General features: G+C 40.3%; 1 long non-coding RNA gene across 1 annotated transcript in view; it reads left to right on the forward strand.

Moving 5' to 3' along the window:
- The window catches only part of LOC144806597 (uncharacterized), a 32,769-nt gene extending 18,278 nt beyond the window's left edge, over positions 1-14,491 (forward strand). The window contains exon 4 of the long non-coding RNA XR_013605849.1: positions 14,178-14,491. This is a non-coding gene — a long non-coding RNA (uncharacterized LOC144806597). The remainder of the gene's footprint in view (positions 1-14,177) is intronic.
- Positions 14,492-22,637: the final 8,146 nt, after the last annotated feature.

Here is a 22,637-nt window from a genome sequence, read left to right on the forward strand (position 1 = left end):
AGACATTCTTTGGTCCTCTGGGAGACACCCTTATTTTCAGGCAGTCTGAAACCTCCTCTGGAGGCACTCCCTGATTTTATCCTTCATGCTTTTATTTAATTCTATGGGGAGCTCATTAGGCCCCGTCGCGTGCCCTGTTTGCAAGGTTCCTATTGTCTTATTTATTTAGTCTACTGTCAGGTCTTGGTCTAGTGCGTCTCAGTCCTCATTCGTTAGCATTGGCAGGGTCAGGTCTTTCAGGAAGTCTCTCCCAGTATTTCCGTCCCCTTGTTGTCAGTGTCCTCAAGGATCACTGGCTTGAATTCATCCTATAGCACACAAGCTGATTCAACAGGCCGCAAGTTCTCCTTAAAATAGAAGTCTGCTCCATCTCTCATACGAGCTTTGAACGTCTTGTTTTTTAAATATCATGGATCAACCCTTGGGGGTAGCATGAAGTCCACAATCGGACCAACGAGTTGCATCTCAACCAGCGAATGGTCTGAGATTCCCCCTGCTATGTGCGTAGCGGCTCGAAAATCATCCTTATGGACAGTCTGGGTGAAAAGATAGTTTAGGCATGCCAGACTACCATGTGCTGCAGACAGGTGCGTCCGGTTCTGATCCCCTCTTCCCCACTAAGGGCATTTAGGAGTATCATGAATATAGTATAGTGTCAGTTCTGTCACTCCCGTCACCCCAATGCATGTATGCTGTCGTAAGTGTCTTACCCTTTCACAGGATGAGTCAGTCTTGTCTGGGTCTCTTTCCTGTTTCCCGACACTTGAATGGCACGCCCGAAGACTCGAGAGAGCAATGACCCACCAGCAGGCTTTTGTGGAGCGCTTTTGTCCTGGATATAGTGCTGCATTGTTGTAAACGTATCTAGGACCCCATTTAAATATTCCCGATTCATGCCCTTATGTGGTTATAACAAATCATATCCTTATAAAGGCATAAGAATCATATCCATATTTAGTCATAGCCAATGCAGTCCAAATACGGCAAGGCTACTCCCATAGACTCCTAGAAAGTACAACGCGTTCTTTAAACAAACCAAGCCTCCAGCAGCCCGGGAATTCCTCCTGCTTTTGTTTTGATTTGTCCAAGAACTCCTGGAGTCCAGAAAGAACTGTAAGTTCTTAGTGACGTCCTATGTCCAACCTTACGTCAAACTTGGCTCCTTCCAGGTATAAATATACCAACGTTTGCCTTAAGCAAACACACGGTGGTTTGGAGCAGATCGGCTATCTACTTACCCGAAGCCCAGCTGTAACGAGAGCCAAAGGAAGCCGACCCTCCCATTGACGTACTGAGAGAGACGCTGTCTTTTCTCCTGCCGAGAAATCCAGCTCCAGTGTTTCCAGTCACCCTTGCGGGTTGCTGGGAGATCGAGTCCTGAGAAAGAGATACAAGACCTCCTTCATTCTATAACCAAGTTACGGAGCTGATTAGATCTTTAGAGAATTCTTGATTCAGATTCTTGGCAAAAACTAACTTAACTTAAACTGCAGCTCACTTACTCCTTCCCACGTATTAGGCTTGGGTCAGGTACACCGGGGTAGGCGTATCTTAGAAGCACCAGTTGAGTACGTTTAGTCAATGATTTTATGTATGTATATATTTTACCCGTTTTAAGTATCATTTGGCTCAGAAACCATATAAATGCTTTTACAGTATTATTTCATAATACTCCTTTTAATGTACGCACTTTACTTCATGACAAGTATTGCAAATGTGGCATTTCACTTCTCTTGCATGAGAAAGAGGACTGCTCAATAAATAACAACTTTTATTGAAAACGCCCGTCTCTCTATTTCTCTGCACTCCTGGTGAAACTAAGCATGAATGATTGACTGAGTGAAATAGCTGTCTATTGTTTTCCCCGACTCTGGAGATATACTCCTTATTCTGGGGGGAGCAAAGTTGTCATGTTTAGGCAGTTGTAATCCCTTCTTGTCTATTCAGGAAAGTTAACACCTTCTTGTTTACTCTAGAAAGTTTCTAGTGACCTCTGAGCTAGCTGGCAAACCTAATTAAGCCTAACATATTCAATAGAGACCTAGATGACCTCAGTCCTACGTCTAAACTATCGTTTATGTTATTCCAATGCGCAGAGCCTATTGGGAATATAGGAACTACACTACATGGCGCCCAACGTTTCGTAAGACGATAATCTAACGCTAGATACTAGAGTAACTCAGTCGTGCTTTTCACTCAGACCCTTTTTTCTCGTAAAAACTCCAATAGACGTCTGGAGTGGGTAAAAGGTTAATATCCGCCAGAACTTAGTAGGAAGAGATTCCTATGTATTAGTTTTTGGTTTAGTCAACGTTGAAGGATATAATGTTCCAAAATATTGTGCACCTAATCTTTGGTTCCTTGAAACTTGCTCTGCAACTGAAAAACTTTCTATCAGTAAAATGGTGGAAAGTGACGATGAAAGGGAGAGAGCTAGAATAGCAGCTCAACTCCTAGCGGATGACACAAGTCTCCAAAATGAAGACCCGCATGCTATAATCATTCTGGTAAATGTAAGAAAAACTATAACTATTAAACTTATAGAAAATGGACTATCATTAAGAGGTGGTACAGTCATATTTGTGGTAGAGGCCCATGAATATCGGCAGACAGAGGTATTTTATTCATGGATACATTTTCCTGAAGCAAATCCAATAACACACGATTTCCACTATTATAAAATAGAGGAATCTCCAGAGGAATACGCCCCTTTCAAGGACGTTGAAATTCCACTAACATACCAAGAGCACCAGCTCTGGTTTAATGTCGCCGTAAAACATCAAAATCACATTACCAGGCTCGGTCCACTAGGTAGACCAGGAGCCACAAGGCCGGTTCTAGCCAGCTACACACCACATCCCGACATTGGAAAAATGTCAAGCGAAGAACTTTTAGTTAAACTAAAAGAATTAACAAAGGCATATAGAGAATTAGTTCAATTGGCAATTGACGGTACAACCATCCGCCAGAAATTGAAAGAAACAGGTATAGCAGAACAATCTTTTGAACTTGCCAGAATCATAGAAAAATCCTATGAAGAACCAGGTAGAGATAGTTTGGGTGGGAAACCACTAAAACCACAACTAACTGAAAATCCTGAAAAAACCTTTATTAAAAATAATCTCAATACTCCAAAAAAGAGGTGGGAAGGTAATAAACCACTCCCAGAGAAAAACAATTCCAGTCCAGAGGAAGATCTCCTCAACGGAGAGATAGATCTCCAGAACGAGGAGGCAAGTCTCCCCACAGAGAGCCCTCTGAAAAAAGATACAACCTTAGAGATAGGGATAAATTGAGAAAACCTGACAGATATCAAGATATTGATACACGTCCCTCTCGATCTTTTCAGAATTCCTCACAGAAATCGGAAAGAAGAGGACGGTCAGAACACAAAGAAGAGCACGTCACGTCCAAAGACAAGGAACATGCTCATCAAAGTAAAAAAATCACAATTTCCCAAAAAGAAGGTAGCTAGTATTAAAATAAAACATGCCGATGATTTTGAGGACACAACTGAAAAACGGAGAGTGGGCCCAGACAATGCTAAGCAGCGCAGCAGAAGTGACCATAGCTCGCAAGATCCTGATGAATCTTCTAGAGACAGTGGACACGAATGAATACATTCAAGTGGAAACTGCAGACACCAGAGTTAGCATACCCCATAAATTATATGAAATCACATTGCGTATAGAGGGGGACAAGACTAGGAAAATAAGGGGTCTCTTTTGGGATAACCTTTCGAAAGGCTATGATATCCTTCTAGCAGAAAATTACTTGCCACCAGAGGTTGTCAGGAAGTGCCCACATGGCGAAGAAATGATTATGCCTGCCTTCTCAAATCAAATTCCAATTCATAAAAAATACACATTATATGCATTATATATAAATCATGTAGGATGGGATGAGGATTCTCCTCACCATAAATCCAGTTACAAAAATCAACTGACTGCACAGAGGCAGTAAGTATCCTGTTAAGTAAGAAGCTAAAAAGCAAGTCAGGGAGATCTTAGATCAACTTGAATATCAGAGGGTGATTGAAACATGCACCTCACAAATGAACAATCCTTTGTTTCCTGTCTCCAAGCCAGACGATTCATATTGTCTAGTTTTGGACTATAGACACTTAAACTCTTGTTGCAAAACATTTGCAGTACAAAACTCACATAGTGCAGCACTAATGAATAACATTGTACGCAAAAAATATAAACCGACATTAGATATTTCAAATGGTTTCTTTTGTCAAAACATTGCACCTGAAAGCAGGTATTTGACCGCTTTCTCAACAATGGGGGCACAAAAACAATTTTGCCGTCTCCCACAGGGATTCAAGAATAGCCCAGGATTATTCTCAGCCAGGGTAACCGAGTTACTACAAATGTATGATGATGAGGCATTATCTTATGTCGATGACATCTATCTTACAGACGACGACCTGGAGACACACTTGAAAAGAGTGAACACCATAATACTTGGGTTCGCAGCTGAAGGGTACAAATTCAACTTTAAAAAGTCACGAATTGCTCACCTAACTGTCCTGTTTTTAGGATATGAATTATCAAGTGAAGGCAAAAGCCTAGCAGACAACTTCTTAGAGAAGTGTGCAGTACTCCAAGCTCCAAAAACGCTGAAGAACTTACAATCAATACGAGGTTTCCTGAATTTCGGAATAACATACATTCTAAATTATGCAGAGAGGATTAAACCTCTATACGAATTAATAAAACCTGATTCCAAACCAATTAATTGGACTCAGAAACACACAGAAATTTTAAGATCATTACAAACAGACATTTTAACCAAAACAAAACTGCAAACACGCGTAAACGTACGCAACCTTGTAATCCTAGTCATCCCAGGAAGATGCGGATTCACGTACCTGACCTCTAATGAGGGAGAAACGGTACCAATAGCTTATAAATCACACTTGTACACACAAGCTGAAATGAAATTCAGTTCAACTGAAAAAATTCTGACTGCGGTTCAAACTGCTGTAGCAAAAGAAAGAGCCCTAGCCCAAGGCAAGAGCATATCTGTTTTAACAGCAGTATCAGCCCTTGAGGCAGTAACAAGACCACTCATTCCAAAATGCTGTGGCATTAGATCCAAAATGGATACAATGGGAAAATTATCTTGCTGCAGAAGACGTGAAACACGCTTTTGATCCGAAAATGAAAAAACTAGAAGATCTGGAATACGAACATGAATATCCTCTGCCAATCAAAATTCTGCCTCTCGAACAATACACCTGTGTAATCTACACGGACAGATTTGCACAACACTACGTTGTGGATAAAAAATCTTATAATGCAGTGTGCGCAATTGTCAAAGGTCGCTGGCGCTTAGGTAAATTCAGACCGATAATCACCAAAACTGAATCACTGAGAAACTGTACAGCTCAGCGAGCTGAAATAAGATCTTTAAAGATGGCGCTTGAAAATGCCGATCGCGAATTCCCCACACTAATAGTGTGCGATTCGCATTACTGCGTCCAGTCTTACAATAATGACATGCAGACATGGATCAAAAACTTTGGGAACAGGTAGTTCTTTTGCAGAAAGAACTAAGAAAGACTCATGTGATACATACACTGAGTCATCAACGTGATGCGTTCACGTTGTGGGAAATTCATTGGCTAACAGAGCCACAGCGGCAGCTGTTCAATCGGCTTCCGTAGCTACAATAAAGCGTACTAGAAAACAAATAGACGGTGAAACACTACTAGCAGTAAAAACCTCAATGAAAGGCAACTATGCGGCGTTATCTCTAAATTATCCACTCGGAAATAAATACATAATTGATGCGAACTCCGTTCCTTTTGCTCCAATCCCTGGAGTGGGGGATAGAGTAATTCCAAACACGAACCGGAGAGCTTACTTGATTCAAGAAGCACACATGGGAATGGGTCTGAGGCACCAAGAGATCTTGAAATCTCTAATAGAATTACAATCACAATACTGGTGGCCGGGGATGAGCGTGCACATTTATAACTTTGCAATGAATTGTCAAAACTGCAATAGAGATCGCAGTTGTGAACCGGACCAGACAATTGCCAGGACACCTTTATTAGAAAGCATTAGGCTATCTATACGCAGAAATCGAGACGGAGAAATGCGATCCCATAATTATTAAGACGAGATTCATTTAGATGTGGCCCCAGTGCTCGGCTGACGCCAAAACTGTTATAAAAGATTTGCGAGTCTTTATCGGCACATACGCAATTGGTATGCTATATTCTGACCAGGGTCCTGCGTTTAGCTCTCGGGCTTACAAGGAGGCCATGGCCACCATGGGCATTGCATTGCGGTACTCTAGTCCATTCCATCCCGAAGGAAATGCAGTAGTGGAGAGAAAAAACCGTGACATAAAGCCATCTATAAAAGCGAGGGTATTAGGTTCGGGTGACGGGTGGGTCAAACATCTAACAAGTGTCCAACGTAGTCTTAATAATCTGCCAAGAAATTCTCTAGGAGGTATCACTCTGTACGAACTTTTGTTTGGTACTAGAATGATCATCCAGGATCTAGATTGTCAGACTTCCGTGGTGAAACAAAAAACCTTTGATATCAAAGATCGTTTGGCTGTTTTACAGGACTTAAATAAAACAAGAAGAAGTCTAATTAACACAAAGCTAAAGCCAACGGCCACTGAAGAAAAACCACCTGTCCCAGAAAGACCTGTCTGGATTCCAAAGATTGGGGATCTGGTCAGAGAAAAGATCACGGTGAAGAAGGAATTTGGGCCTTCTTACAGAAAAGCAGTACCTGTCTTAGCTGTCAGCGGAACAAGATCAGTAGTACTACCGCCCCTTGCTGTTAAAAAGGAGAACAGAGTTGTATCAATCAACCTGGTAAAACCACAATCATGTGGCCAATAAAGTAGTAGGCCCAGTGGACTCCCAAGAAATAGCAGAAGACCAAATCTTGCTACAATCCAAGAGGTTCAAACTGAGAGACTAATCACATTTGATAAACCTGCAGTGAATAAAAAAAGGACTATGCAACAAAGCCATGGAACTTGTGCCTCTTGAAACCCAAGTTGCAACAGTTCGTCAAGAAACACCAGTCAACAATGATGTAGCCTCTGAACATACATATCCAAAGATAAATGAAAATCCGGAAGCAATTCAAACAATTGACAGAACTGCATCTAGCTACTTCATCAATTTCGATGACTTTTCTGATGATCCAAGTGAACATAAAGAAACGCCAGCAACAAAAACTTTCAAAGAAAAAATGACTGAACTCTTTCATCAACTCAAAGAAACATATCTAATTTCACCATGGATTGAATTATGGATTGTGTTAGGTGTACTTTTCCTCCTTCTGTGGCTCATCTTGATTTTAAGTTTTGGGTAGATTTATTGATGGAAAACATAGTACAATGGACACAGCAAGTCAGAACATCAACTTGGTCCTAAAGCCTCACAGATCCTCTCACATCGAAAAAAGAGAACTGTCATCAGTGAACATCACAGCCAATCCTATACCCGGTGGGGTAGCATGGGACACAACGGATTACTAAATCTATGGCCCGATTGAGCTCTTGAAATATCCACCTCAATTCAAGGTTTCCTTAAGTGACTTCGTATCACCAAGTACTTTCTCTGATGATTGGGACTTTGAAAATATTAATAATATGATGTCAGATTTACAAATGTCTGCTAAATTCACAGAGCATGATTATTTACAGGGTTCATCAAATTATGAAGAAATGTACTGTTTTAATCATTATGGTCATCACTATTTGCATAAATCCGCTAATCCGAGAAATGTTTTTAAATATAACCAATGGGAACATTGTCCAACTCCGCCAAAAGGCAGCTCAAAAACATTTCATGAGAAATTCCCATACTTCTCAGGGTTTCCTGATCCAGAAAAGTTTTATTTTAAAATGTTAAATAAGACAGGAATGAAAAACATGTTGACAAATACTAAATTGATTTATTCTGAAAAATTTTATGAAAAAATGTCTACATTTGGTTTTGATTTTTGGAAAAACAACATTGAGACAAAAACCAAGGTTTAGAATCATTATTTAGAGCCTGCATGATCCCAGAACAGATGATATTCCTGAATGACACCATTCAGCAAACAACCTGTCTTGGCTTGGCCAAGATAAAAGACTTCAACAAACCGTCTATTCCAAAGCCCATACCTGATAGTAATAGCACTACAGATGTAGAGATAGACGTATCCCATATTTTACACCAAAACAGAACAAATCCTGATTGGAAAAAATGGTTGATCTGGCCCACAGACACAAATAAGTGTCTAGATAGATTCCTGAACAAAACACAGGGGTTCAAACAGAACAGGCCAGACCCAAGATATTCCCAGAGACAACATCCAGGGATAGTTACAACATATAGTATAGGAAAACTATGCCTTGAGTGGCTACAGAAATCCACACTGCCTGAAATTAAGCAACACTCAACTTTACTTAAAGAAGGTGCTGACTTGCGAGATTTCATACTGGGACCTCGCAAACAGGGTCAAAATATTTCATATACGCCAATATATACGCTGCTTACAACGAAGCTTGGAAAGTGACGCAAATTGAAACTGCTGAAAAAATACGAGAAATTGATCGTATAAATTTGGAAAAATCACTGTCTGTAGTGGACAATGGGTTAACGACTCTGTCCTTCAGAATTTATTTACTGGACAGCATTGTATCATCGGCTATTGATATAATAGATCAGGACTTGCTAATGTTACAACATGGCCAGTCCCAATTGCATTCTATTGTACAGCTAGGCTGGACGTTGCAAAATCTGCGTTCAGGCTACGTGCCATGGCATGTAATCAACATAACGTCATTATTTTCTATCTTTAACCGTACTGATAAACAAATCAGTTTGGCACAAAAAGGAGCAGACTATACGATTCTGAGCATTGAAAAACTTGAGAGATTACCATTGACAATGTCAGAGAGACCGTCATTGAATGAATAATACATGGTACAATTGCAATTCCGATAACAACTTTTCAGTTTCAATATTGCCAAAAGTATATACCAGAAGGCCTGTATGAAAGGTTGGGTAAAGGATACATCAAGTCAACCTGGAATTTATCTTATACACATAAATGTTATAGTGAAGGAAAAAAAGAAGTATTTCTTAGTGGCAACAACTGTAAAAATTCACTAAGAGGTACACTTCTGTGTCAAGGTATTAACTTACATGGAGCCTGCGAAGGTTCATCAAATAACCTTTCATGTCACCTGCATGGCACCCCTGCAACACAGATAGAGCCTTTTGTCAGACAGCTTTCCAATGGCAGCTATGTTATAACAAGTGACCACAGCTGTTGTGGCATGGTGCCAGGAATAGCCTATCTCGTGAGCGTTACTTCCAGGGTCATTTGCTGTATGCAAATATTGTATCCAAACAGCAAACCAGAGAAGGAGGCAGCAATATGGCCTTCTCTGAATATCACTTCTATTCGAATTGATACTTTAACCAGAATGAAGTCTATTCTTTTACAGACAACTGTGCCTTTAACCTCGTCCAAAGAGACGTATGATCTGCAAGTTGCAAGGACAGCGGCAGAGATACAAACCCTATTATCAACAAATTGCCCCGTGCATTTCGTAGAAATGTTAAGCCAAATTTTAAACATGTCTGATACCAGTGGCATCTCACTTGTATTTAAGACAATTTTTTCGGGACTGTTAGCACTCTTTGAAACAGTTCTGGGCATCTTCCCGAATTTTGTGCATTCTTTATTCGGCGGGCTGCCTCTTCTTTTGGGACTCGTAGCAGGAATTTTTTTTTTGTTCCTTCTGCTCCGATATGGCAAGCCAAGCCACAGACAAAACTCAGGCTACAATTGAAGAAACGATCCTGGCTATACGATACCGAGAACGGATTACTAAAGTCCTCGGCTTTGCCCGGCTAAGAGATCTGAGTACTACCTGGTTTCTTTCATTCAGACCAATCTGGCAAGATTGCATCTTACCTGTGCTTCGGTGTCTGCTATGCGGAGAAGAATGCGTGTTGGAAGTCTGTCTTACACTACCATCAGCAGTACCAATGGATATCAATACTTTGCTTGGTTCGGTAATGGCTCATGAAAAGTGTTGTCCCCAGCGGCTACCTATTCTGATGACGGCATTCGTTGAAGCTTCACCATTACAAATAGGTGGATGTGAAGTACGAGATGAAAGCAGCACCACACAGGTACAACCTTCTGTGAGCATTGCTGATCCAGACATCGATGATGGCAATGATTCTCACGTATGCACTATTTCAGCTTTTTCGAACTTGGTCGAACTTTCACCTACTGTTGTAGACCAATTTTTCGCAAGCCTGTCTGATTTGATGTTTTCTCCTAACAACGAGAATAACTTTGTAACGTTTGAAACAACGAGCACACAGCGTTCCCTGAACTCTGAATTCGGCCTTCAGTTTTTGATAAACAACACTACTGAAAACAATTGGAGCTATTTTTTACCCTGAAAGTGAAATTATTTTTCCATTCCCAAAATATTTACTTTTTTTTGGCACACGGTACTCTGCTTAAAGTAGAACTATTCTTAGAGAACAGAACTTCTATTTTTAAAGACTCTCGAGACAATATTTTTAAGCCTCTAGCACATGTACAGTATTGTATAAATATGTGATGAAATGGTCTCGACCTTCTCTTCTGTATTAAGAGCCATTTCATAAATGTAATTTTCACAATTCATTCAGCCAAAATGTATATATGCATTATCTGAATGATACCACTGCTTGAAAAACGTACAGTATAAATACTCATTTTCGTGTATATACCATACACCATTTCAAATGCATTTTATGTATTTTTGGGGTGGGTTGGAAAACACATGCATCGTTATATGTTTAGTATTGCTTAGTATTTAGTAATGATGGACATTATACGTGGAGTGGGTGTTGTGAACGTATCTAGGACCCTATTTAAATATTCCCGATTCATGCTCTTATGTGGTTATAACAAATCAAATCCTTATAAAGGCATAAGAATCATATCCATATTTAGTCATAGCCAATGCAGTCCAAATACGGCAAGGTTACTCCCATAAACTCCTAGAAAATACTACATGTTCTTTAAACAAACCAAGCCTCCAGCAGCCCGGGAATTCTCCCTGCTTTTGTTTGGATTTGTCCAAGAACTCCTGGAGTCCAGAAAGAACTGTAAGTTCTTAGTGACGTCTTATGTCCAACCTTACGTCAAACTCGGCACCTTCCAGGTATAAATATACCAATGTTTGCCTTAAGCAAACACACGGTGGTTTGGAGCAGATCGGCTATCTACTTACCCGAAGCCCAGCTGTAACGAGAGCCGAAGAAAGCCGACCCTCCCATTGACGCACTGAGAGAGAGACGCTGTCTTTTCTCCTGCCGAGAAATCCAGCTCCAGTGTTTCCAGTCACCCTTGCGGGTTGCTGGGAGATCGAGTCCTGAGAAAGAGATACAAGACCTCCTTCATTCTATAACCAAGGTACGGAGCTGATTAGATCCTTAGAGAGTTCTTGATTCAGATTCTTGGCAAAAACTAACTTAACTTAAACTGCAGCTCACTTACTCCTTCCCACGTATTAGGCTTAGGTCAGGTACACCGGGGATGGCGTATCTTAGAAGCACCAGTTGAGTACGTTTAGTCAATGAGTTTATGTATGTATATATTTTATCTGTTTTAAGTATCATATGGCTCAGAAACCAAATAAATGCTTTTACAGTATTATTTCATAATACTCTATTTACTGTACACACTTTACTTCATGACAAGTATTGCAAATGTGGCAATTCACTTCTCTTGCATGAGAAAGAGGACTGCTCAATAAATAACAACTTTTATTGAAAACGCCCGTCTCTCTATTTCTCTGCACTCCTGGTGAAACTAAGCATGCACGATTGACTGAGTGAAATAGCAGTCTATTGTTTTCCGCGACTCTGGAGATATACTCCTTATTCTGGGGGGAGCAAAGTTGTCAAGTTTATGCGGTTGTCCGAAACTAATCCCTTCTTGTCTATTCAGGAAAGTTAACACCTTCTTGTTTACTCGAGAAAGTTTCTAGTGACCTCTGAGCTAGCTGGCAAACCTAATTAAGTCTAACATATTCAATAGAGACCTAGATGACCTCAGTCCTATGTCTAAACTATTGTTTATGTTATTCCAATGCACAGAGCCTATTGGGAATATAGGAACTACACTACAGCATGCTGTAGGGCACCCACTCTGTCTTTTCTTTGCAGTTGCCTGAAGATCAGCAGTCCCAAGGTAGCAGTCACACCTGGCCTGTCGGTAAGTGCAGCCCCTCTGGAGGCCTGACCATCAGCAATTGAGCCCACATTGTGGCCGGCTGGAACACAGGCGTAAGCTCTGACAGGGTGTTCGACACTGGAGTAGTTGTAGTCCCTCATGGGCCTCTGACACAGAGTAGTCAGAAATTCACCAGCTAAAAGCCCAACACAGGCTCTCCAGGAAGCCAGTAGATTCAGACTCTGTTGTGTTAGGAATTTGTCAAATGCAACCTTGAACGGGACGGTTGGCAGCACACAATCGTCCTACTGGGCCTTAACAATCATGTCGTAGAGTTTTATTTTCTGCCTTCAACTGTTGGGAGAGTCTTGGTGGGGCGGGGTCCCTCAGACTAGCTGGTCCTGCTGGATGGGTTTCTGTCCCGCCCTACAGATAACGGGGATGTGTTGGACCTTGCTTCTTTCAGGACAGCGTTGTCCTCCTGCTTGATAGTCAAACTCACTTCCCTGCAGATTATGTCCCCTCAACTTAGATAAACTGTCAGGCTGACACCATCCCTGGTGCCACAGCAGGCACCTGAGTACTTTGTAGAGCACATTATTCCTTGGTAACAGAGGACTTTGAACTAGGGTATAAAAGAGGGATATATGGTCCCACTTGTATATACAACTAGCAGGCAGGTGATACAGTTTACTCTGTCGCACCCTCACATTGCATTTATGCTATGCACACCAACACCCTAAACATGCACTGGATGTTATTGCAAAGTCTGGACACAGGCATAGAAATGGAGCATTACATGGGTGTGTCAGTAGGATGCCACTACACTGACCATGATGCAAAGATCTCATCAGGCTATTGATCCTTACAACAGGATGCATTGCCATCACCGCTCTAGCTGTTAAACCCATGACAGTCCTCTGTCTTAAATGAGGGCACACTTAGTGTGACCCTCCAGGTCACAGGACCGGTCCAAAATCTCTCATAGTCCCTTGTTAGAAGTTGCATAGTACTGGGGTGGCAGAAAAATCTTATGTAACATGCAGTTACAAGTTTGACGCCATGGACTGGGGAGTTGCCACGAGGAACAGATTCTTCTCCCTGTCAAACCACATGCCATTCACTATTACATAGTGATTTTATTTACCACTTGTTTTAAGCAGGTGGTAGATATATGCATGTGGTTGGTTGGGGGGAGATGGGTGAAGCAGGGGAGGGAAGAGGAAAGCATTTTCTAACAGAGGGAAGAATTGTGTGTTTCCCCCAGTTAATAAAAAAACAGCATAAGTCTTGGCTGCTTCTGCTGCACCCAGAGTCTTGTGGGTCTTTTCAGTCTAATTTTTCTGTCTGGTAAAAAATTGTGTCCTGTTTTTCTGCACCCGGTAAAGCCTAACAACTGATAATCAGGTGGAATAAAATGAACACATGAAAGTACTCCTTAATTTCATTGCCCTTGATTCATACTCTGGACCATAGTTGAGGGATAGGTCTAGGCATAGTCCTCATAACACACAATAGATTTGCGTGCGACAGAGGCCAGAGCTCAAAAGTCAGGATACCGGATACTAGTAGGTGGTAACTCAGGGCGGGGGAAACGCCTGTTGTCCGTGGAGGGGAAATTCCCATCCTAGAAATCTACATTAAAAATTAATTAATAGTATTCTATTTTAAATATCTTTTTGGTGCCAGTCCATATGACTTTAATGTCTGCTTTTGGGATTCTATGTTACAAGTCCATAGGGTACATGTATCCTTTCTGAGCGTAATAAAATGTTGGAAATTCTACAAATCCTCACTCACTGATCCAAGTACTCTCAGGCTACCATTCTACACTCTGCTCTGGCTGAAGAACAGTTCAACACTTTCAAAATTCTGCAATTCTGCATTGATATGGCTTGTAAATTATTTTTGGGGATATTTACATGTATTAACTATTTAATTTTATTACTATAGGTGATTGAAATTACGGACGAAGAAAGCAAGATTTAGCACCAGCCAAATGAATGTTAGTGCCATAAGAAGGTTTATTTTGAAAAACTGATTGACATCCAGCGTTCTAAGTTTAAACAATTTCCAAAATCTAGGTGTGGCGAGGAAGTGGGAGCTGAGGAAGGTACTATACATGTAAGTGAAGTCTCTAATTTTACATTTCATTAACCCAGAGCAAAGTCATATCTGTCCACACAGCATCAGAGATAATGCCAGAAAGACCAATCACAACATCCTCATCTGAAATATTATCAGAAAGACAAATTGCCTCAGCATGACAGAATAACGTTCATCTAAAGCACGCATATCTAAAGCATCATGTAATTCCAGAGTGGAAGCACACACTGCATAAAAGAAAGATATAACAAAAGGTTTCTTCTGCAGATCATCAAAGAAAAGACACTGAAAGAAGACTCCGAAGCTGACACGCTAACAACCAAAAGATTGGAAAATCACCTTTGTTTAACAACCGTTTTTAACCAGATACGCAAGTTTGAGACTATCTGCCTCGGGATACAACACTGCGACCCGCTCTGCTCACTCTGGTGAAAACCTTAAAAATTCACCCTTTATTGTGTTCATGACCATCTCAGATTGTTTCCTTTTTATTGTGTACTGTTCTGTAATTCTATGTAAATTGCCTCAACATTATCTGTTGTGAAGGAGTGATATGTAAAACTGTTAAATATACAAATTGATTAAATGAGCACCGTTGCGCTACAGCTAATGTAAATAAATCCTCAACTTCAGAACTACAATCCTTAACCTTCCACCAAACATAGAAAGGGTAAAAGGAACTGATGTTCTGCGACTGGTGAGACACAATAGTACTGTGCATGTTCTAATGTTCTCAGTTACTGCCATTACGCCAGTGCAAAAAGGTACTTATCAGTTTAATCATTAAATATCAGACTAACACCTTATCACTGCATTGCTAAGAACCTATACAAATAGATTTGAGAAAAACTTCAGTCACAAAATAAGTTGCTGCCGGAGAGGCTATAACCAAAAGGCTGTTATTTGCTAGAAACATTTCAACAGGTTTTAAAGGGCTGCATCCAGACATATTTTGCTCAATTTAAGTGTTAAGAAGATTACACGCAATTTCGTTTAAAGATAAATGCTGAACATTATCTAAACAAGCCCGACTCTAAAATCGGGTTCACTCTTACCGTGGCATATAAGCAAGATAAAACTAAATGTAGAGATATTAACTCAAGGAATACACCTTATAAAAACACGGGCTGTGAGAACAAATTCAGTGTTAAAACTCGCCTCAATCAAAGCAAAGTAACCCAAGTTGGGGAAAAAAGTTACCTGTGCCAAAAAAGATTCGGCCATAAATCTCATCTCACTGAATTTGAGAGAATGCACACTGGGAAAAACCACTCTCAGTGCTCTGAATGCCAAAAAAGTTTCAGCTTTACATCTTATCTCACTGAACATATGAGAATCCACACTGGGGACAAACCTTATCAGTGCTCTGAATGCCAGAAATGGTTTTGTAACAAGCAATGTCTTTCTCGACATGTATTAACCCACTCTATGGAAAAACCTTACCAGTGCTCTGAATGCCAGAAATATTTCAGTAAAAAAAGAGACCTTATTGTACATATAAGGACCCACACTGGGGAAAAACCTTATCAGTGCCCTGAATGCCAGAAAAGGTTTTGTACAAAACAAAGTCTTTCTCAACATGTATTAACCCACACTGGGGAAAAACCATACCAGTGCTCTGAATGCCAGAAAAGGTTTTGTAAAAAACAAAGTCTTTTTCAACATGTATTAACCCACACTGGGGAAAAACCTTATCAGTGCACAGATTGCCAGAAATGTTTCAATGCCATAACCCATCTCACTCGGCATAGAAGAACTCACACAGGAGAGAAACCTTATCAGTGCTCGGAATGCCAGAAATGTTTCATTGACAAAAACAGTCTCACTCATCATATAAGAACCCACACTGGGGAGAAACCTTTTCAGTGCTCTGAATGCCAGAAATGTTTCAGGGTAAAAAAAAGACTCACTGAACATACAAGAATCCACACTGGGGAAAAACCTTATCAGTGTTCGGAATGCCAGAAAAGGTTTTGTAAAAAACAAAGTCTTTCTCTACATGCAATGAACCACACTGGGGAAAAACCTTATCAGTGCTCTGAATGCCAGAAATGTTTCAGTTTAAAAAGTAGTCTCACACGGCACATAAGAATCCACACTGGGGAAAAACCTTATCAGTGCATTGAATGCCAGGAATGTTTCAGTTTAAAAAGTAGACTTACACAGCACATCAGAATCCACACTGGGGAAAACCCTTATCAGTGCTCTGAATGCCCAAAACATTTCATCCGTAAATCACTTCTAACTGCACATGTGAGAATCCACACTGGAGAAAAACCTTATCAGTGCTCTGAATGCCAGAAATGTTTCAAACACAAACTCAGTCTCACTCAGCATATACAGACCCACACTGGGAAAAAACCTTATCAGTGCTCGGAATGACAGAAATGTTTCAAAAACAAACTCAGTCTCACTCAGCATATACAGATCCACACTGGGGAAAAACCTTATCAGTGCTCTGAAAGCCATGAAAGGTTTTGTAACCAACAAAGTCTTTCTCAACATTCAATAACCCATTCTGTGGAACATCCTTATCAGTGCTCTGAATGCCAGAAATGTTTCAGTATAAAAAGTAGTCTCACACGGCACATAAGAATCCACACTGGGGAAAAACCTTATCAGTGCATTGAATGTCAGAAATGTTTCAGTGAAAAAAGAATACTCACTGCACATACAAGAACCCACACTGGGGAAAAACCTTATCAGTGCATTGAATGTCAGAAATGTTTCAGTGAAAAAAGAATACTCACTGCACATACAAAAACCCACACTGGGGAAAAACCTTATCAGTGCATTGAATGCTACAAATGTTTCAGTGAAAAAATCTATCTCACTCACCATATAAGAACCCACACTGGGGAAAAACCTTATCAGTGCTCCGAATGCCAAAAATGTTTCAGCTGTAAATTTGATCTCACTGCACATGTGAGAATCCACACTGGGGGAAAAATATTATCGGTGCTCTAAATGTCAGAAAAGATTCAGAGGTAGTGATGGTTACATGCACCATAAGAAAACACACCATCAAAAATACTTCAGTGCTCCAAGTGCCAGAAAAGCATCAATTTTAAATGCAATCTCACTCTACATGAGTAGACGCACACAGGGAAAAAACATTACCAATGCTGTGAATGCCAGAAATTCCTATTTTTTGATAGGCACAGCCTCACTAACCATAATCAACTCCATACTGATGAAAACCTTATGGGTGCTCTGAATGCCAGAAAAGCTGCAGAGAAAAACTCTATTTCACCATGAGAAACTCTAAACTGGAGAAAATCCTTATGCCATAAAAGCTTGAATCTGAAAGACAGAGTTATGCTTCATGAGAGATCCCACTCTGGGGAAAAACCTTATGAGTGCTCGAAATGCAAGCAAAGTTTTGGTCACAGATTACTTCTCACGTGTCAGGAGCAAACTCACAAGGGAGAAAAAAGCCTTATGTGTGTTCGGAATGTCAGATAAGGTTTATTCACGAATACAATGTCATTTCACATGAGAGAATTCACACTGGACTAAAGCCTTATACAGGAGGGGAAAGCCAGAAACGTTATACTCAGAAAGGAGATCTCACTTAACATGAGAAATGCACCCACACCAGGTGAAAAGTAAGGCGAATCTTGAGTTGCAGAAAAGCTTCTAACAACCTGACTTTACAAGAGAGAGCACATATTGTAGTTGCAATAGGATTCATCAAGAAATTCTTGCAGGATAACTTAGGCTGCCCGCATGCAACCTGCAAAGAAATTTCAGGCCTTGAAAATGTTTTAATTGCAACAAAATCCACAATTTGAGTATCTGAAAGTTACAAAACTCTCAAGGTCTTTACTTGACACAGAGAAGTGTTCGTACTTGCAAACATCAACTAATTAACAAAAAATTCACAATATTAATGTCTTAAATTTTCTCCACCCAAAAGGTTTCTACTCACACTTGTTTCTTTACATATGACTGAAATCTAGATTTTCATGATAAGATTAGGCCTAGGCGGTGTTCCGCAATGAAGAACTCCGCAAAGTGTCAAAAAACTCAACCGCTCAACGCAGAGTTCTGCGAGCAGCGGAGTGCGTTAGGGTCAATTTGAAGTGCTTTTTCGGCGAGTAGCACGCTACTCCAGGTTCCAAAAATGATTAGTGGTGAATTAGTGTAGGGAAATATAAAATGTATTTGAGAGCTGGACATGTTGGTCTGTTAGTTGGGTTGAAAAAGAGATTGGAGGGATAGAAGAGGGAAGGTTTTGCATTTATATAGCGCTTTCTACCCCGTATGAAGTGTTGAAGTGCTTTTCAGCGAGTAGCATGCTACTCCAGAACCCAAAAAGATGAATAGATAGATCAATTATGGTGGGTAGGTTGTTTTATTATATAAATACAACTGTATGAAAATTCATAAAATTCTGTTGTAAAGTTGTATCCAAGAGGCAAGTATAGTCTCTGATAATAATGTATACAAAGTTGGCTTGCCATCAAGACTGATGCCCCGTAATGTTGATGCAAAATCATCTGTGCTGGAGTATCCTAGACTCTTGTTGAATTGTACCATCCAACTTGTAGGTACTGCTATTTGTATCAGGTCCACGTTGTAGGCAGACAAAAACACCTAAATTGTGCACTATATATATTAAGTATAATGTAGGTGAACAGATGACAGTAACCACTGTACAAGCTATATTAGGTGCTTAGAAGTAGAGTGACATAGAGGACAATAAACACTCCACTAACTCTGTCACTAGCTTAGTACAGATGAACGCCAAAGGTCCTCGTACATAATGAAGCATCAGAGTGCACCCTCTTTCTGCGTCCCATGGGCATTTTGGCTTTTGTTCTACAGAAGAGGCTGCAGACACTTCCATAGCCCTTTATGTAGCGTGGATCACGTAGGAGAGATTCTAAGCGGGCATGTTTTCCTTTGTATTTGGGCATGGCCACGTTCAAATGTGGGAAAACCTTTTGTCTTGTGACTGCACTGTATTACTGACACGGGTGAAAGGGCAAACAAGCAGTTAGGAGGCGCACTGATTGTATACCCCCACCTGACAGGATGGTGACAGACCCCAACCACCTGCAGGGGAAACAGGCCACCTCGTTTAATAGCTCCCAGACACTTTACTTTGTAAGCAGACTAGTGGTTTACAACTGTACCTACGTTGGGGCACCACATGCTTTTCCCAGCATAATCTGGTGTACTCCCCCTGTGGGGGATGATAGTACCCACTAAAGACTGCATTGTTGTGTAGTCTTGGATAGTGCACCTTCCATGTAATTCTGAACTGGGCCTTTAAATACGGTATTATTTTGTGTTTTAATTCAGGTATACAAAGAATGTGGTACTACTTGTATACTAGGGTAGGACAAGGAAGATTGAATTTCTACGGTGGCAGCAATGTTTTTGTCAAAGTGCTTTATGCCCTAAACACTCTCCCATACCCTGAACATAATGAAATTACGTAGAATACACCTCTGCGTGCCTAATGCTGCAATTTGCATTTCAAGACCAGTGATTAATGTGGCTTTATCAAGTTCAAAGCCATTAGGCGTTCCCGACTTGTCTGATACTTGCATATGGAAAAGATGGGTCATTTGGAACCTAAAGATAGATAAACCTATTCATAGGTCACAATTTAAGTCTGCATCTAAAATAAAACTGTAAATTAGGAGAGGTGAGAAGTGAGAAGTAAAAAGGCAGCCGTTAATCGAGCTGCATTTGTACATAGGCCTTCCTATGTTATGAGATCTATTCCTGCTTCAGTCTTTAATTGAAATGAATACTTTAATACCCAGGCATGAAGTCATCATCGAGCTGTTTAAATAATCCACCTGTCTCGCCACCTTTTCCCTGCTGCATCCTTAACCAGTGGCCTAGCCAGTGTGCCCTGGGCCCCAAGGCAAGAAAGGAAATGTGACCCCTGCCCTCTGTTTGGACTGTGGAAAACAGCAATAATCATTGTTCTGTGGCCCCTCAGGCCACTGTTTGAACTGTGACAAACAGCAGTTATCAGAGATCAGTGGGCCTTTAAGGCATCTGGGAGCTGGTGCCACTGTACTTGCTGCACCAATGGGAAGCCCTTAACAGCTTCTATTCTAGCCCCACTGTAGAACCGAAACAGCCAAGTACTGATCTGGCCATATATGCAGGCATGCAGCCGCCTCTTCCTCTGAAGGGATTTAAGTCGCATGAAAGCAGCATGCGGGAAACAAACATTTTCTGAGATAAAGTCAACCAACACCTCGTCTGTTCCAACCTGAATCCATTTAAAACCAGGGACAAAAAAACGGTTCATCGTCATCCCTTGCTTATCAGAAGGGTAAAACAGATTCATCTAACATTACAGTGTACCACATAACAAATTGTGATTCTGTGTACAAATTAAAACTAGCATGCATATAGAAAGGGCAGCCTTTGGCCAAAATAGCCATTTTCCCTACCCATACTTTTAACACATCTTATTCAAAAAATGCTAATTACATTGTCATCCGGAAATAGTCATTAGCGCCTACTCATAACCAAGTGCCACTTGATATAAAAGCAGTATTGAATTTTTTGACGTTGTGTACTCTTACCAAAATTTAGAGCATCAATTTTATATGACACACCATAGAAAAAAAGAAGTTGGTTATATATACTAAACCTCCAGAAACGTTTGATTAACCAGTTATAAAGTCACGTCTAGCTTAGTTAGTTTATAGTCTTCTTTTTTTTAATAGTAATTATTTCACATTGTTACTAAATCTGCATAGCTAAATACTTATAAGGTCCCAAAGGCGAGACCTATTGGCTATGACAATACTTGTTATTGATTGAGTACATTGAGCGGCAGAACTTTTGATTAAGTCCTGAAGAATGCCGCAAACACCTCTTTGGAGGGATAATAGGCTGAAACATGTTGACCTCTTATTGACTCTAACAGTGCATATATATTTCTCCCACAGTGTCCTGTTTTTAATTTTGGCCCAGGGGCGTACAAATAATGGAAACCACATACCCTTTAGCAAGTTTTAACTTTCACTCTGCTGCCCCCACTACCCTGAGCTCATTATTGTAGTATTTAGTATACCTTTCTCTGTAACAACATATGCCTGAACTCCTCCCTCTCAATGAGGGGGTTGTTTCATGGTGCAAGGAGATTCCCAATAAGGAAGTATGCCAACTATGGTCGGTGAGGGAAATCGTCCTTCTACAGGGATATTTCATCTTAGCTAGGTCTTCATTTGCAACAGTAATCCGCAGAGACCCAAGGGTTTCTTGATTGTGGTAGAAATGCATTTTTACCCCTTCATTGTACGTTCAAGAACAGACCATTGCATGAAATGTGATCTATGTAGGGAAAATACTCGGTGCACTGACAAAATGTGTTAAAATAACAAAGTTGATAATCGCATTTAATAACTTCTCATACCTGGATTTATCTAGAAGAGAAGTATGTTAATTCTAGCATATTTTTGATACCACAAGGTATAAGAAATTTGGGGATCTTTATCTGATATCTTTATCAGTAAGTTATCTGATATTATTGAACATAAACTTTTCCAAGTATTATTTCGAAAGATTAAGGAATTGATCTTTTCTAAACTAACCCCAGTGCGTATGACTACAATAACCACCTCTCTCAAATCAATATTGTGCTTGTTTTAGTGAGAAAGCTAAATGATCTAGGAGAAACCAGGAACTGGCATCAGTATTTTTCTTAGGAAGCTTCAAGTTAGAAACTGAAAACACTTTTTGGAATGCCCAAAAAAGTGTGATAAAGATATTTCAATATGTTTGACAAAAAGAATAGGTACATTTCATGACAATATTGAAATGGGAACTAACAGGAACAAATATTTACACGACATTACAAAAATATTAGAGACCAAGGGGCAGATGTATCAAGATTCCATTTTGCGATTCCTAAATAGCGATTTTTAAGGAATCGCTATTTAGAAATCGCAAAATGGAATGTATGTAAAAAATCGCTATTTTTTGCGGTTCCTTAATCTTCCTTATTTGCGAATTCGAATTTTGCGAATTCGCAAATAAGGAATAATTTCCCATGCATTCCTATGGGCCCATAGGAATGATTGTGAAGTAATTCTCAAATTGCGAATTCGCAATTTGCTAATCGCAATTTGAGAAATATTTCAAGGGTGCAGGGGTGTCTCAAAGACACCCTGCTGCACCCCTGAAATGTAGATGTGTGTGCATATGGCGCACACACATGCCCTATGGGCATGTGTGTGCGTCTCATGCCACCTTCAAAAATGCCAAATTGTGCATTTTTTAAAGACATCGCAAATTACCATCAACTACAAGTTGGTGGTAATTTGC

Source organism: Lissotriton helveticus (genome assembly GCF_964261635.1).
Source record: "Lissotriton helveticus chromosome 1_1 unlocalized genomic scaffold, aLisHel1.1 SUPER_1_unloc_9, whole genome shotgun sequence".
NCBI classification, from domain to species: domain Eukaryota; kingdom Metazoa; phylum Chordata; class Amphibia; order Caudata; family Salamandridae; genus Lissotriton; species Lissotriton helveticus.